A 17742-nucleotide genomic window follows, 5' to 3' on the forward strand; every position below is an offset into this window, starting at 1 on the left:
GGCCACGGAGCCTGCTGGCAAGATAATGGGGGTTGTGGTGGGAGGAGGTGGGCTGGTGGGGCTGGCCCTACTGCTGCCCCGAAGAGCACCTGGAACTGGGTCCTGGATCTGTCCTGTGTCCTGAAGCTATGGGTCCTCTTGGCCCATCCTGCTGCCCCCTCGTCCCATTGGCGCTGAGGATCTCTGACCTGGTAAGATCCCCCTGTATGGAAGGAAGCAAGGTTGAAGCTCGGCTCCTCCCAAGCCTCCTCAAGTTCACTGGCCTGAACTTCACTTGAGATGCACAATGGGGCTCCCAAGGGTTGTGGGTTTGAAACCGGCTCCTTCCAGATGCTTTGCACAGGTATCGGAGCTTCTCCTGCTGCGACTCCTCCTTCCTTCCCCTCAGAATCCTATTTGCTGGCCAAGGAGACGGACGGGGACTTGTGGGGCTCCATGCTTTTCTCTTGAGCTGGTAGCAGGGCACCCAGGAGCCCTTTCAGGAAGGGAGAGTTTGATCCAGAGACAAATCGGCCCCCAGTTGCATGATCTCATGCCAAGAATTAACATTGGGCAGAACACATATGAAAAGTTTTCATGTGCCTAGATATCATTGTTCAGACAGCCTCTAAAGTCAAGAATTGTCAGGTGCAGGACCTGGGGTTGCGATGCCATAAGCCCCAAGCTGAGATTCAGTGAGAAACAATTTCCCTTGCACACAAAAAGACATTTCCGTTGGCTGAGCTGCTTTGAAAACTACAAATGTCCTCTTGCAAAATGCTTGGAAAATCCAGGTCATCTCCTGGTTCTGATTGCATTTCTTCCCCTAGTTAGAAGAGGGTCTGATCCTTTTCCTGCTCTTACCAAACAAATCTCTGCAGTGGAGCACAAGGACCCAAAATCTCAGCTCCTGCTGCAATCAGTTTCCAAGGCTGTTGGTTGCCGTCTATGAGACCCAGGATCAGTTATGGTGCGTGCCTTGTATAGAAGAGGACTTTCTTCTCTTTGGGCGAGTGAAGCGAAGGTTCCATCCACTTTGGCTTCTGTGGAGGAAATGGCTGCCCCCGATCACAGCCTGTGTGGAGATGAGAGATCAAGGCCAAGCTAATCCCTCGGCCTTCCTACCTAAGTAGAGGGGATGATAGAAAGAGTTCCTCCTAAAATGCTTCTGGAAAGGTTGGAGCAAGGTGATTCAGCTGGGCAGAGGGAAGGGAGAGCTTGTGCATTCAAACAACCTATCAGCCTGCCAGTGTCCCTCCTCCCCTGAATGTGAGGACGATGGTCTCTTCCATGAGGAAGGCGAGCAGCAGTGGAGAGAGCCCAGGACCGTGTGCCTCTCCGAGAAGCCCAGTTCCAGAGGGAAGAGTCTTTGTGGGTTCAGTAGCAAAAGCCGCCTGGGTCTGAGCTTTGTGTTGCAGGTTCCCACGCAAAGGATGAACAAGGCCGTGGTGTCCTCAGAGTGGAGGCAGAGTGTGTCCGGCCTGAGTTAAGATTCCATGCTATTTCACCCTTCAGCCTCCTCCTCCTCTCCACCTGCTTCATACTGGGCTGCCTTTGACCCAAAGCCCCCTCCCGGAGGGGGCTGATGTGTTGGAGGGTCTGCGCAGGTATCCCAGAGAAGTTTCAACTTTCAATGACTTCAGAGATGCTTATGCAATACCCTCATGCTTGTTGTAGGTAGAGGTATAATTATTTCATTAAGCTTTCCTGTGAAGTGTGAAAACTATCTTTACCAATCCCTCCAAATTAGTTCAATATAATATGCAGCGAAACAGGAGATGGAAAATGTTAATTGAAACTGGAGAGGTGTTTATAGGGCGATAGAGTGTGCCCAACTGTGACTGGAATTAATGTCTGGGCCCTTGTAAGGAGCTGGCATCCCAGCGCTGATTAAGTATTTTCACTGCAAGTCAAGCCCTGTCAAATGACCCCACAGCCCCCTGAGGAGGGGCTTGAAATCTCCCCCCCCCATGGGAGAGGGTGGGCCTTAAGAAGAACTGGATGGGGGGACTAAGAGTGGACAGGGGTGCCAAAGAGCCTCACAGGAACCCCTTTCTGAGCCCATCCAAAACCCGGCCCATGCCGCCTCCCTCCCTGGCCCTAAAAGTCCCACTCGTGGAAAGTCTGAACAGGCAAGTCCCACAGAAGGCTTAGCTGAATTCCAGGAGCTAAAGACAAACTCTCTCATGCACAGGCATATGTGCAAGACAAGGGGAGGCTTCACTCTCCCAGCTTGCCCTGCCCGCTCTAGACCTTGGCCTCGACCCCCCTTGAAAGGATCCCTGGGCCCCTGGCTGAAGGCTGCTCTCGGGGCAGCAGACATGGGGAGGACATGGGGAGGATGTGGGCAGAGCCGCTTCCCTGCAGGGCCTTTCCTGGCGTCCAGAAGACGTGGCTGCCGCAGATGAAGGTTCCCAACCCACAGGGTAGGCTGTGTTCAAATGGAGTCTGGCACCTCAGAGCCCACCACAGTGGCATCTCCCACCAAAGGCTGGAAGATTTAGTCCATCCAGGTCAAGCCTGGCAATGCCCTCCAGAGCCTCCTGCCCAGGTGGTCCTGGGGGCATCTGGAGAGGAGTTTCTGATTCCCTCTCCCTGAGATGTCCTGCATTGAGCCTGGAGATTAGCTACGGCTGACCAAATCCCAAATCCTCTATCCACAAACCAGCATCTCTTCCAGCTCTCTCCCCCTCTCCAAAGCATGGAAAGGTCGGGGGTACCAGCAGAGTCTTCTAGAAGCTTTGGGTGGTCTTGGAGGTGCTGCTGGCAGTTCAATGCTCCATTCAGAATGCTTTGTTACCACCCCTCTTGTTGCACTGACCTCTCTTGAGCATTTTCCAAAATAACTGCAGTTTTGAGGTCATGCCTGTCTGAATACAGCACAATGTCCATCAGAGTTTCAAATCCTTTTGCCCCACAGAACTGGACAGCATTGAAAAGGGGGAAGGGAGGGAAGAGCAGGCACCTTTTATCATTTGGGTGAAGCCTTAGGGGCCCTTTCAGGAAGCCCCAGAGGTCAATTCCCATCCCCTGGTGATTCTTCCCAACCAACAGAAGCTTTCAAAGGGACTCCGTAGGGGATCGGGGTGCAGAGGGCACTCAGAGGCTCAGGACGTCTTCATCTGAATAATCTCCAAAGGCAGCTGGGCAGCAACTGGACCTGTTGAAGACTCCCAGTCTCTCCTTTCTCCTTCTGAGTAGTGCAAATACACCGAGATGCAACCCAGATGTACCCACAAAGTATAGAGCAGATGCTCCCCACAGCCAAGGCTGGGAGTGGGAGCCTGGATGAATTCTGGAAGAGGCTTCTCTGCAACCAAGGAAAGGAAGCGCCACCCATTACACTTCCTGGGACAGCAGTGCATAAAACCCAGATGGTGCAGCTGTGACAGAAGGCGCCTGTCATCCCCTCCCTTTCCTTTCCCTTTTGGACTTAGAGGGCAGGTCGGCTGTCCAGAGCTGCCAAGGGGGAACATCCTGGGGATCTGTCAAAAGAAGGAGGGGGGAGGGTGAATGTCAGAGATAGTGGAGGGCAGTGTGGCACATACAGCTGAAGGGGCAGCCAATCAACAGTTGCTGCCCGGGAGAACAGGGGGATGCCAGTGTGCAGAGGCAGCCCCAATCCAAGAACTACTTCAGGAGCAGCCAAGAATTGTGAGCAGCTGAGGCAGAGCCCACCAGCCCGCTGACCAACTTCGGCAGCAGCAACAGAGGCTGACTCTGAGAAGGTGTTACTTATACAAATGAGATGCAGAGTAAAGATGTAAAAATAGGAAAATAGTTAGATAATAGCTATGGAGGAACCCTGGAATAGGGTTTCCTGATGCAGAAAATGGCAGACAAACATGCCTTTGCAGGGACCATGCTGAGGCAGAGATTGGACCTATGGAACCTCTGGATAAAGGAGAAGCCATGAGATTGCCCACTAGTGCTACAGAAAGCAGCTCTTCGTGGGGATCCCAGGGTCCACAGTGGCATCTGGTGTCTGCTTACAATTCTGGCGGGTGAGGAGACCAGCTATGATGCCAGCACCACGTGTCGGGCTGAGCCAGATCTCAGTCTCACCTTCACGTTGAATAACACCCAGATTCTGCACGGGATGTTGGCCTTCGGAATAGATCAGGACCCTTCTTTTCTTCCTCTGCCATTTCCCAAGGAAACATGAGCCCTTTCAGAAGTCTGGGTCAGGCCCCAAGGATGAATGAGTCTGCTGGACATGCTGCTGGATTCAGTCACTGCAACTATTCTCAACTCCTGGTGGGGAATCAGGAGGCAAGTGAGAAGCCAGAACCTACCACAACTGACGCACGGCTGCTTCTCACTGGCTGCGAAGACCCATTTCCCAGCCCTTCCCATGCAACACCTAGAAGGCAGCAGATGGTCCAGCTGGTTAAAGGGAAGAGACATCCAGGCAAGTGGGTTGCCTGGTGAAGAAGCGGCAGCCATGCAAGGAGATAGAGGTGAAAACTGCACCAAGTGCAGGGTTGGACTGAGGAGGAATCAGCCAAGCCCAAATGGCCTGGGAGATGATGATGGTGATAGATAGAGGGTTGGACTGAGGAGGAATCAGCCAAGCCCAAATGGCCTGGGAGATGATGATGGTGATAGATAGATAGATAGATAGATAGATAGATAGATAGATAGATAGATAGATAGATAGATACATAGATACATAGATACATAGATGGATGGATGGATGATAGATAGATAGATAGATAGATAGATAGATAGATAGATAGATAGATAGATAGATAGATGATAGATAGATAGATAGATAGATAGATAGATAGATAGATAGATAGATAGATAGATAGACAGACAGAAAGACAGGCACTAAAAGTAATTGCAGGAAAAAAGGGAGGGAGGGAGAGAAAGAAAGAAAGAAAAAGAAAAGAAAAGAAGCTTCTGATTTCCTTTGCAGCAAATATAACACAGCTACAAAATTACCTCTTATTCTATCGTTACCAAAAAAGCTCACTCTTTTCTATTACCCGGTTTTCTGTAATCATCAAAACCACAAATCAGAAATGCATGTTTTTCTGTTTCATGTTAAAAGTCTTTAAGGAGGTTTCCAGTCAGCCATAAATGTAGCTATGGTTTTTTTTTTTCTCTAATCAAAGTGGCTAATTTAGCCATCTCTTCAAGGTCCACCATCTTCCCCAACTATTCCTTTCGTAGGTGGAGTTGAGGCTTTCCACATTTACACACAGAATAGCCTCACTGCAGTTGTCATATATGAAAAGAAAGATCCGAGTTTTTTCTAGTTGCTCTTAATCCCAAAAGAAAAGTATCTGGTTTCTATTGTACTTTAACCCTTAAAATCGTTTGAATTAATGTAAAATTTGTATCCAAATTTTTGGTTTTTTTTTTTACAAAGTGTGATAAAATGTCCCTTCATGTTGTTTATATTTCCAGAAAAGATTCAAAGTGCCTTCATGCATTTTAGAAATTTCTCTGGTGACAAATATTAACAATATATGATTTGATAAAAATTCTCTTGAAGGCTAGAACATGATGTGAATTTCAGTCCTTTCAGCCACATATTTTCCAACTGGTCCATTTGTATATTATAGATAATGTTCAGCCCATTTTATTGCACATTCTTTCATTTGTCCTTCTGCCTCATATTTCAGCAAAAGGTCCTAAATTTTAGCAATAACACTAGCATTAGTAGATAATTCTATTTCAAGCTCAAGCTTACTTTGTTCAGAACCATAAAACCTTTTATCCTGTTTAACTCTTTCCGTTTGCAAAAGAAAACCATCAGCAAAGGCTCTCCTTGTTATCAAACCTTACCTTGATTTCATTTCACAATCTCTTTGAAAAATTTCTAAAGAGTGCATCATAATAAACATCATTTATGTTTACATATCATTTTTCTTCTATAAAAACCCGCAAAGACATTTTCAGGCAGGATTTGTGTTTATATTTATTCCATACCATAAGAATAGCCTACCTGCCATAATGACTTTTAAAGCTTTAATAAAATAACAGTTGATGAACTTAAAAATCGCCAGATACAGTATAGATGGGAGGCCCCAGCCGGATTGGTGGTGAATTATTTAGAAGAAAGATATTGTCTTAACTCAGTTTGGAAGGCAAAACTTTTTATAGTAATGTACTAAAGGCTGGATTCCCACCATCTCCAGGATAAATCCAAAAGAAGAATCAGAAAAATAACAGGATGTGAGCTAGTAAAAAAGGTTATCCACTTAGGACTCTATATTATAATTTTAAATGGGAGATTACATACGTATAATTATGACCATTATGGCACAAAATATAGATAGAGATGGATAAATGGGAGAACTTACAATAGTTTTTGCTGGGAAGGATAATAGTAGTAAAATGAAAGTCTTGTTTGAGTTTTTATTTTTTCTTTAAATGATTCCAAGATTTTAAAATATGGGAAAAGATTTGGGTAAGAAATGAAAAACTTACGCAAGATTAAAACTTGATAGAGAGTTTTTATAAGATGTTTTATAGACGTCTTTAGATCTTAAAAAGTTAGCTTGTGTGTATCCCAATTTATAATTTAAATGTTGGAAATGTGATTGTGTTGATGCTATCTATTATTATGTATGGTGGATTTGCAAAGAAGCTAAAGCATTTTGGATAAAAATATGGTGGATTACTTAAAATATTCTTAAAAAGAGGATATTCTTTCACTCTTCAGTTGTTTTTGCTAGGTATAATTACAGATTGTACAATTATAAAGACTAATTTGATTCTGAATTTGATAATGGTAACAAGTCTGCTGGAAGAAGGAAGAATTGCTTACTATTCAAGATTGGACGTTAAAAGTAGTTAATTTAGCAGAGACGGCTAAAATTTCAGCATATTGGAAAGACTATTCAGAGGAGAAACACAAGTTGGAATGGAGAAGATGGATTGACTATATTCAAAATAAACATTGGACTAGGGAACTTCAATTTGTTTATGTATGAATAAGGAATGTTATAGTTTATCCAAACTTAGCTTAATATAAGGGGAGTTAAAGTACAAGAGGGAGGTAAGATGTTATAGTTAGTTAGCTTATGTTAGTGTATGATTATTAAATGTTTATACCCTGTATTTTGCTCTGGGAAGCTGGGGGGGGGAGGGAGGGTTGGAGGGAGGGTAGGGGAAGGGGAAATGCCTGTAAATTCTATTAAAACTTTTCAGTTTAAAAATAAATAAATTAACAGATTAACAGAGTTGGAAGGGACCTTGTAGGAGACCCTACACCACTTCTGACAGATGGCAGTCCAGTCTCTTCTTGAAAGCTTCCAGTGATGAAGCTCCCACAACTTCCGAAGGCAACTCCTGTTCCGTTGCTTTATCATACCACAGATATCACGCGTCTCAAACCTTCTGTTTCTTAAAATCCCCGTTCCTTCATCCAAACCAAACAGGCAGCAAAATAGGGTTTCAGATCTGGTAAGCCCAATCTTCCTCTTTCTTTCATATCTTGTAACACCTTATATTTAACTTGTGGTGTTTTTCCTTGCTGTACAAATTTAGATGTATCCTTCTGTCATTGTTTAAATGGTACATCAGTTGTCAGAACAGGTATTGTCTGAAACAAAAATAATATTATAGGCAAAAACATTCATCTGAATCAGAGAAATTCTACCTAATAGTTGGACCATCTCACAAAAACTCTATTCTGGTTTCTCCAGGAAAGTGTTTTTAATGATGGGGTAGGAATGTGCACTCAACGCTCTTAAACAATGCAATGAAAATCTGGAAATCCCATGGCAGTGGGATGATTGATGACCGTTTTTCGTTAGGACCAAGGCAGCCTCCCCCTGGTCATGTGATAAAGTTCAGACACTCGGCAACTGACTCCTCAACTTACACCACAATTAAGCCCAAAGTTTATGTTGATAAGTGAGAAATTTGTTAAGTGAGCCGTGCCCCATTTTATGACTTTTCTTGCCACATTTGTTAAATGAATCGCTGCAATTCTTAAATTAGTAATACAGTTGTGGCTTCCCCGTAGACTTTGCTTGCCAGAGGGCTGCAAAAAGTGATCCCATGGTTATGACCCAGGTGGTCAAGGCAAAACTCCAGAGAGTCCTTTATTCCTCTCAACAAATTGTCTAGCCAGCGGCCCTCCAGCAACTGCTAAGGCTTCACCCCAAGGCTACCCTGAAGGCAGCTTCCCTGAGTCTCCCAAACAGCCCCATGGTACAAAGGAAGCCCACGGAGGAGGAGCCCGCTCCCAGGGCAAGGTGCAGGCTCCCAAGTGCCATCCCCAGGCAGAGTCCAGGCACAAGACAAGGCAGTCCTCAGGACAAGGAACAGGTCCCAGGCAAGAAGCCATCCCAAAGCCCCAGTGAAGCAGAGGCGAAGCGCAGGACACAAGAGAAGGGCCAGGTCCAAGGCAAAAGGCCACGAGCGACCTTCCAAACGAAGCAAGGCAAACAGCAAGAGGCACGAGTCAAAGCCGGGGGAATGTAAGCCAAAGCAAAGAATGGTTCCTGCCCAAGACTGACTCCCCACAGCTTCTCCCTAAGTTACTCCCCTCCAGGTGTTCCTTGTGAGGAGGGATAGGGTGATCTCCTCCTGAGTAGCCTTGCAATCCTTCTCTGGGCTTCCCTGCACTCTGCTCTCCTTGCCCTTGGATCACATGGAGGAGGCAGCAGTTCCCCATCAGGGGGGATCGGCTGCCTAGCAGCACCACTGCCGATCCAATCCTCTCCCGTGTCTGTGCAGGCAGGCAGCTCTCCGTCTGGCCAGCCACCTCCCCCAATGCCTGAACAGCCTCATCCTCAGCCCAGCCCCAGTCCCATCTCCTCCTCCTCCTCTGAACCGGGCACAGAGGGGGCCATGGCACACATGACCGTGGGACAGTGCAGCCATCATAGATAGGATTCAGTGGCCAAGTGTCTGAATCTCAATGACACGACCACGGGGATGCTGCAAAGGTCATAAGGGTGAAAAATGGTCATGTCACTTTTTTCACTGCCGTCGTAACTTTTAATGCTCTACTAAATGACCTGTTGTAAGTCAAGGACTACCTGTATTTGGCATCTATTTCTTTGTCATCCTCTCCTAACAAGCCACAAGCATCTTCCCCCTGAAACCGCTGAGTGGCATGTCAGGGTGACACTGGGACCCAGCTGGGGGATCCAAAAGTTGCCAACAGTGAATTGTCTCTTAGCCCTCATTGGGAGCCTAGGTTGGAGGGCCCGTGGGTGATTTAATTGCATACCCTAAATCTTTTCCCCACACCCCATTTCCTCCCTCCCTCCCTTTGCCTTCCCTTCCCCTCTTCCTTGTTGGCAGATCACCAAGCCTGCTGCTCAGGGCGCCATGCCCTGCCTGGTGCCTTCTCCTAGTAATTGCCAGTGACATGAAAAATGGTGCAGGCTGCTCTGATTCTGCAGCAGTGACATCACAGATGGCCCGTCCGTCAGCTCCCCTCCCATCCCGTGTCTCAGAGAGGGCTCAGAGTGCTCCGCCTTCTTCTCTGTGGTCTCAGCCCTTCCAGCATTCATCAGCCGGGCCTTGGACTAGACTGCCTCCTAGGGTCCTCTCTCTCCCTCCATTCCCTTTCCCCCTCGGCCATCCAGCAGCCTCTTCCCCTCTCTTGCGGTGGGGTGCACTCGGCTGTGTTGGCAGCCCGCCTGGCTTGGCTGCTCATTTCAGCATCTGGAATTAGCAGCACAGAAGGAATCTTATTAATTAGTGGCAGAAGGGAGAAGGAAGGGAGAGGGGGCTGCTGTTCTGTACAAGCCAAGAGCATGATGTGCGGCGTTATAAATAGGCCTGGACTGACTAGTAGCCTGTCACAGCTTCAGAAGTTGTAATTAGGCAAATTTCTTTCCCCGTCCAGGGGAGGGTTATGCAACTGCCGACTGCTGGGGAAAGTCAAAGTCAGCGCGAAGAAAAGGGTCCTGGGCAGAAGCCATGTGCCCGGAAGCTCTGCGCAAACATTCTCCCGTCTTCTGCACCATTGCAGGAGCTGAGCTGCATTCAAATGTTTCAGCTGGCATGTTAAAGAACAGGGGCAACATTTCAAAGAAGCCATCCCAGGCCAGATGAATTCCATACTAGGATCCTGTGGAAATGAGCGAAGGTCCCGGCCGCACTTTTATGGGCATTTTTGGAAGTAGAAAGTCCTGAGGCGATGCTGCGGCCGCTTCATTGTCACAAGTGACTGAGGCCCTTTGAGAGCTGAATGCGAGTGTCTGCGTGGCTTCAAGGGGCCTGGTGGAGACAGATGTGGAGGCTCTTGAGGTGCCTTTGCCCTGTGGATCCCGTGCCAGGATCAGGGCAGAAGCAGAACTCTTCTCAGCAGGGGGTCCATTTCTGACTCCCTTTGTCTGCCCAGGCTGTTTGGCAACAACCTCCCACTACACACACACACACACACACCCTCCTCCCTCAGCTTCCCTTTTGGAGAGAGAAGAGGGGACTAGCTGAGCTATGCTGGCATCTGCTTAGAGCCCCCTTGTGCGCCTTCTGGGCATAGCTTGCTGAGGCACCCCTGCTGCGTCTTCTGCCCAGCCCTTCCCCGCCTGGGGCTGCCCCAAAGCTTTGGGCATCCACCTGCAAGCAGCCATGCCCTCCATGCCCGCCTGGCTTGGGCGGAGCACACTCCATGTGCCACAGCCGGCACACCCACACAAAGAAATGAAGGAGAGCAGAGTTTATGCCTATCTTCAAACACGAGGAAAACGAATGGCCTCCCAATCATTCCGATACTGACACTTCAAAGCCTCAAGAGATTGACCCGGAAGTCCTTTGAAGAGATTGTGGCAATTCCTGGTTCACACAGATTTCTCAGGAATAAAACTGGCCCTGCTAATTTATCTTGCTTTTTTACCAGCTAACATCCTTAATCAATAGCAGGAAGGCTGTGGAGATAATATAGCGTGACTTCAGCAGCTTATTTGACAACGGCTACGTCCCTACATCCACTCTTAGCAGCTTTCCCTAAGAAACAAGCTGCTGCCTCCTTCTTCAGGCCACACAGGCATGGACTGGTCCTTCCTTCTTGCCAGTCACCTCGGTGTGCCAGGACACCTCTTGGACTCTGTCGTGGGCCCCCAGCCCCTCCTGCCCCCATTATAGAGGCTGCAAAGTGGGCTTTCTGCCATGGAGACCTGGAAAAGGTTTCTGGTTCTGAGTGGAATTGTAGGGAGAAGATGGAGGCACCTGATCCTGAAAGGAAATTCACATACTACGTAATTAGTCCAGGTCCATCTACCTGTTCTTAATTGCTATATACTATATAATGTCCAGCCTCTTTCATCTCAAACTTGACTTCTGGACCATGAAGGTTGCCTTTCCTAGGATGTTCTTCCAGCTTCCCAGTCAAGTCCAGAGCTCTTGAATTCACTGGAGGTTGCCCATCCACATATCAACCACCCCTGATCCTGCTTAGCTTCTGAGCCCAGAAGGGCTGCCAGCCTGTGGTTGATGTCAACCTTGCTCAACGTGATTCATCATGACTCATCCCTTACAATAGGACTTTTTGTTCTTTTTGGGGGGGGGGGAATGAAACACACAACCACATATTTGTCCTCCTCTCCTCTTTGATGAGCCTCATATCAGCAGGTGTTGAGCGTGGGGTTGCGCAGAAGCATTTCTGGAAGACGTTTGCCAGGCGAAAAGCAGTTCCTAAATTGGACTATCATTTAGAATTAAAGGTTCACCTGGCAGTCCCTCTACAGTCCATTATTGGGGGCTGGGAGATCAAGCTCTAGGATGACTGGAAGGAGACAAGCGTGTCTGGCATGCACAGTGGGTAGCCATTGCACTTGTGTAAGAGCAACAACTGGACCTTGTGGAAAGTGATGGTAAATTATGGCTGGTGTAAAATGAAACAGAGGGAGGGTGTTCAGAGCCATACTTTTCGGACTCCCTTGGTCACCTGGGGCATAACTCCCTTCGCCTTTTCTGATGTTCCCATGATGCCTTGCTCATACACACACACACACACACACACACACACCAAGTTGACTCAGATGAGCTCCAGTCATCTATTCCCTCCCACACCCCCAATGCTCTAGGGCAACCTCTGTGGCCGGCTGTTCCTGGGCCCTTTTGCTGCTGGGCAGCATCTCCCAGGGCTGAGCTTATCCTTCAGTGCATCGTTGCCACTCCTGCAAGAAGACCATTTTGGGACTCCCATCTTCGGTGGGGATGGAATCTCCAAATTATTTGCAAGACTGCGGGGGCAGCCCGAGGCTACCAAGCAAGGGAGGGTTCTTGCTTGCTGAATCCATTCCTCAGCCCATCTTTCTCCCTCCCTCCCCCATACTTCAGTAGCCATAGTAACCAGACTGCTGGCATGTAGATTCGAAAGGCAGTTCTGATGAATCCTGTTGCTGAGGCTTGTGCTCGCCCAGTGTGGCTCTCCCAGCTCAGAGCATTAATTGGCAGGAAAGCTTCTCCTAGACAAATCCAACTGCCTGCACGCTGCACCTTGTAGGTTTGCCTGTCCAGAACGGGGGGGGGGGACCTGTCCATAGGCTGCCCTGAGCATGGAAATGCAGTTTAGCAGGTGACCAGAGGCCCCCTTGGAATGCCTGAAAACCCCTGCCATAATTCTGTCCCTGAGCCACCCAGACAAGGGTTCCTGGAGGTGAGGAATTCCTCCGAAGGGGAGCTGCCCCATCTTCTCCCGATGCTTCCCAAAATTGAGAATAGTGATTCTTGTAAGGAATGGCTGTGGCAATGCTCAGAACTCCCCTTTCATCTCTCAGGAGAGGCCTTTGTCCTCTGTGGCTAACACAACAGCCAGGTGGGCCGTTGGTGATTTGGGCTCATCTGGCCAGCATTCCAGCCTCACCACTGATTAGGCTGGCCCTCCTGGGCAGCCTGAGAGCAACAGGGGTGCTTTGCCTCCACTCTTTTTTTTTTTTTTTTTTTTTTTTTATTAAAAGAGTTTTGTACAAACAAATTTTCCCCCTTTTCACCCCCCCCCTCCATACAATATAAATCTCATACAGATGCTATACCCCCCCGCAAAAATTCACATTCAAATATTATACCAAACACTTTACCCCCTCCCCACCCCCCATCTTAAAATAGATTACTCATAACCCCTCTCCTTCCAACAAAAACTATAGAGATTAGTCTTAAATTAATAATAACACATTGATCATTTTCTAAGCTAATTTAACATCTATAACTCTTAATATAAATTTCTCCTAGCCTAACAATGTTTCATTAGTCCCATCTTCTAATTTATTCATACATATATATTGCCCCACCCTCCACCCTAACCCTCCCCCACCTCCCGCACAAACCCACCCCCCTGACTTCCGCTGTATACCACTCTAATAATTCCAAACATCCCATATACTATTTACTCTGATCATCTACGGTCTAAACATTCTTACCTAAAGGCTAGATAATAACTCCTAGTCTGGTATTTATTCTGTATATAATCAATCCATTTTGCCCATTCCTGTGTGTAATCCTCCTGTTTCTGAGCTTTTAAGAAAGCTGAAATTTTTGCCATTTCAGCGAACCCCGCCACCTTCTGAATCCATTGATCAATTGTTGGCAAAAAATCTTTTTTCCAATGTTGCGCAATCAACAACCTAGCTGCTGTAACCATATACAAGGCCAATTTTGTTTCCCCTTTGGTAAAATCCTTAACTATACCCAATAAAAACATTTGTGGAGTGAATTGTATTCTTTTCTTAAATACATTCTGCATAACCCACCATATTTTTATCCAAAAAGCTTTAACCTTGTTGCAAGTCCACCATACATGAAAAAAGGTAGCATCTAGACACCCGCATCTCCAACATTTTGGTTGAACATTTGGGTACATGCATGATAATTTTTTAGGATCTAAATACCATCTGTAAAACATTTTATAAAAATTCTCCCTTAAATTCTGTGACTGTGTAAATTTAACATTCTGAACCCATATTTTTTCCCACGTTTCCAACATAACCACTTCCCCAAAATTCTGAGCCCATTTAATCATACAATCCTTAACCAATTCACTTTCTGAGTCTCTTTCTAACAGTACATTATATATTCTTTTAACTTGTTTTGGACCAGTCTCTTTTATCTGCTTAATCAGTTCCACTTCTTTATCCATAAAGCCGACCCTGCGATCTTCTTCCCATCTCTTCTGAAGCTGTATGTAATGTAACCAATTTAAAGTAATTCCTTCTTCCAACAGCTGTTCCAAAGTTTTTAACTTCCATTCGCCCCCATCAGCAATAAGCACATCTTTATATAAACAACCCCCGAGTGACTTAATATTCATAATCCCCATGGTGTCTGCAAGATCCAACCAAAGCGGTATTTTATAATCCCAATTGGGCCGGTGCTTCTTCCATATTCTCATCAAGGCACTACGGAGAACATGGTTGTTGAACACTTTATCCACCCTGTCTTCATAAAAAAGATATGCATGCCATCCCAGAACAAGATCATGGCCTTCTATATTGAGCAATTCCATTTTTGTTTTCCCAAACCAATCTGCTACATGCGTTAATACCGCAGCTTCATAATACAATCGAAGGTTTGGGAGTCTGAGGCCACCTCTTTCACGTGTATCTTGCATAATCTTCATCTTTACTCTCGGTTTTTTCTCCTTCCAAACAAATTTATTTAATGTTGTTTGCCAATTTAACAAGGTTTTATCTGACTTGAGCACCGGAATCATCTGGAATAGAAAGATAAATCTAGGTAGAATGTTCATTTTAATTGCTGAGATCCTTCCAAGCAAAGACAATTGTAACTTTTTCCACGCTTCAAGATCTTTCTGTATCTTTTGCCACAACACTTCATAGTTATTTGAGAAAAGTTTTGTGTTTGATTCTGAAATTTGTATTCCTAAATATTTAACTTTAGAAACTATTTCAAAACCTGCTAAACTTACAAGTCTCTTTCTTTGAGTCTCTGTCATGTTTTTAACCATCATTTTCGTTTTGTTTTGATTTAGTCTAAACCCAGACACCATGCCAAATTCTATTATGATATTTTTCATCTGGATTATTGATTTCAAAGGATGTGAAAGGGTAACAACCAGATCATCGGCGAATGCTCTAGTTCTGTATTCCTTTTGCCTGATAGCTATGCCATCTAAGGATTTTGAGTCGCGAATTGCGTTCAACAAGACTTCCAAAGTTAAAATAAATAACAATGGGGATAATGGGCAACCTTGTCTTGTGCCTTTTTGTATCTCGAAAGTTGTTGACAAATTTCCATTAATAATAAGTTGTGCATTTTGTTGCTGATAAATTGCTCCAATCGCCTGCCGCAATCGTGGTCCCATATCCATCTTTTCCAAAGTCTTGGTTAGAAAGTTCCAATTCACTCGATCGAAGGCCTTCTCTGCATCCAAGAAAACCAGCACTGCAGAGATCTGCTTATTCTTATCAAGATAGTCAATTAAATCTATGAGTTGCCTTACATTCTCCTTCATATGTCTGCCTTCAATAAATCCTGCTTGATCATGATGAATAATCTCTTGAATAACCGGCATCAATCTGTTGGCTAATACTTTAGCAAATATTTTATAATCTGTGTTCAGAAGAGATATCGGTCTGTGTTCAGAAGAGATATCGGATTTGCCTCCACTCTTGACGTGCAGGCTCCTTTTCAGGGGCTTCAGCTGAAGGGTTAGAGTAGAGCAGGAGTTTGGGGTTTGAAAGACCAGCCATCTCCAATGTGGGGCTTAGCAGAAACACATACGTACATCCTCAAATACTTCACAGGCAACAGTCTTATTTGTTTTGTTTTAATCATTTGGAAAATAACTCAAGGCAGCTCACAGGAAATAAAAGTCCAAGGCATTTCAGGAGACTTGTAGGCCACTGAGAGCGGACCTCCGGGGCCAGGAACAGCAAAGTTATGGTGTTCATTTCTCTGATATTGAAAGCAGTTGTGCTGGAAGAAGCTACAGGCTAGAGGTAGAAGCTGACTTGAGTGAGAAAGTTGTTCCAGACTAAACGTGAATCCCTGGCCATTCAATGCTAGAAGCAAGAGAGGAGGATACAATGCTAGGCCAGGAACCAGGCGTCACAAGTGGGCGGCTGACTGATTCCCCTAATCACACATATAGTTTTGGATGCCGTGAATATTTGCTAGATGGCCTCATGGGTTGGTATCACCATTTCCAGTCTAGCCGCTTATGCCCCTTGCAGAGGAAACTCACCCAGCTGCCCTCACCAGGCTTCCCTATTTCCCTGTGAATAACAGCAGTTGTCAGAAGCTTCGCGGATCAGTGTGAAAATCTCATTCCTATGAGCACAGAGACTTTGTGTAATAAATCCTGGAATCACGGGGGGTGTTGTGAACAGTACAAGAATTTATGAACTTGTTAACAACCATCCATGGGAACATTCTGGTCTGACTAGGGGAGGGATGTTCTTCATTCCATGGCAAGCCCGAAGGAGGAGGACACGACTGAGAACGAGGCCTTTGTCAGCCTCAGAGGGAAGCCCAGCTTGGTTCAGGAGGAGGAGGAGGAGGACCCCCCCACCCCCCCACCCACCCCGAGAAGGAATTTGGTCTCTTACCTGGAGCTCCATAGTCAGGAGTCGCCCTTGGCTGTTTCTCCATCTCCACGGAGCCAGAGAAGCCAAGCACAAGATCTCAGCCTCCGCTGGGTTGGAGAAAAGTATTTGGGGACAGCATGAGAACGGGAAAGGCTCTGCGTCATTCAGTTCTGGCCATTCTGGCAGTAGATCTAAGAGACCCATCATTAGAGAAAAGAGGCTTGGAAAAACAAAAACAAGCCAGATGAAAGGATCGATTCAGGCTGGCTTAGTGGGAGCCCAGCATGCAAGGAAAACATCTGTCTGGAGCCAAGCATCAGGGTGCATCGAATTTCTGAACACACCTAGAATTTGGCAATGGGTCAGAAATTCTCCTCTAGCTAGAGTTGTGTGCAAACACGGGCAGTTTCCAGGCATCCTCTTGAGGTTAATTTGGCTTTATCTCAAAGGTCTAACCAAACTTCAGTATGTCCAACATGCCATCACTTCAGTGAGGAAGTCTGGGAGTTGGGATGGGCCAGAGGGGTGATGAGCAGGGACTCCTCTCCCCCTTGGGAGGGCAGTACTTGGGGGAGGAGATTGCTTTTGAAAGTCTGAGTCTTATGTCTATTTATTTATTAAATAAATTTATATGGCTCCCCAAATTCCACAGGGTGACTCCGTGTTGGAAGGCAAGGAGTGCCTGCAAGGAATGCAGATCAAGAGGTAGAACATGACACAAGACACTTAGGGGATTGTTGTTTAAAGCACACCTCATAGATTCTCTGTGGTGGCCCTCCAAATCTCGCCAGAGAAAGTAGGGAGAAAAAAAAGAAGTGAATTGTCAAGACTTCCTTCAGAGCCTATGAGCACGTGGGTGGCACCTCTGCCATCATTTGATTTGTAGTACTTGGTGGGAAATGTATGAGCTGACATCTTCCATCTTGGAACCATACAGTCACAGGGCTCAAAGGGACCTTAGAGGTCTTCTAGTCCAGCCCCCTGCCCAAAGCAGGACACCATTGGCCTTTTTGGCAACTGCAGCACACTACTGGCTCATACTTAAGGGATTGTCTACTAGGACTCTTAGATCCCTCTCACAGTTGCTGCTATTGAGCCTAACTCTGTACTTAGGCTTTGGGTTTTTCCTCCCTAAGAGCAGGACCTTAACTTTTCTCACCACTGAGTTGCTTCTCGATGAATAGGCCTTGTCCGATGCCATCCACTTCCTCTGCTTCCAGGCCCTGCTCTGACACCACTTGGCCCCTGTCGCCTTCTCTTGGCGGAACGTCTGCCCCTTTCAGTGGTGGGATTCCCA

This window comes from Natrix helvetica (assembly GCF_964273705.1).
Source record: "Natrix helvetica genome assembly, chromosome: 13".
Classification (NCBI taxonomy): Eukaryota; Metazoa; Chordata; class Lepidosauria; order Squamata; family Natricidae; genus Natrix; species Natrix helvetica.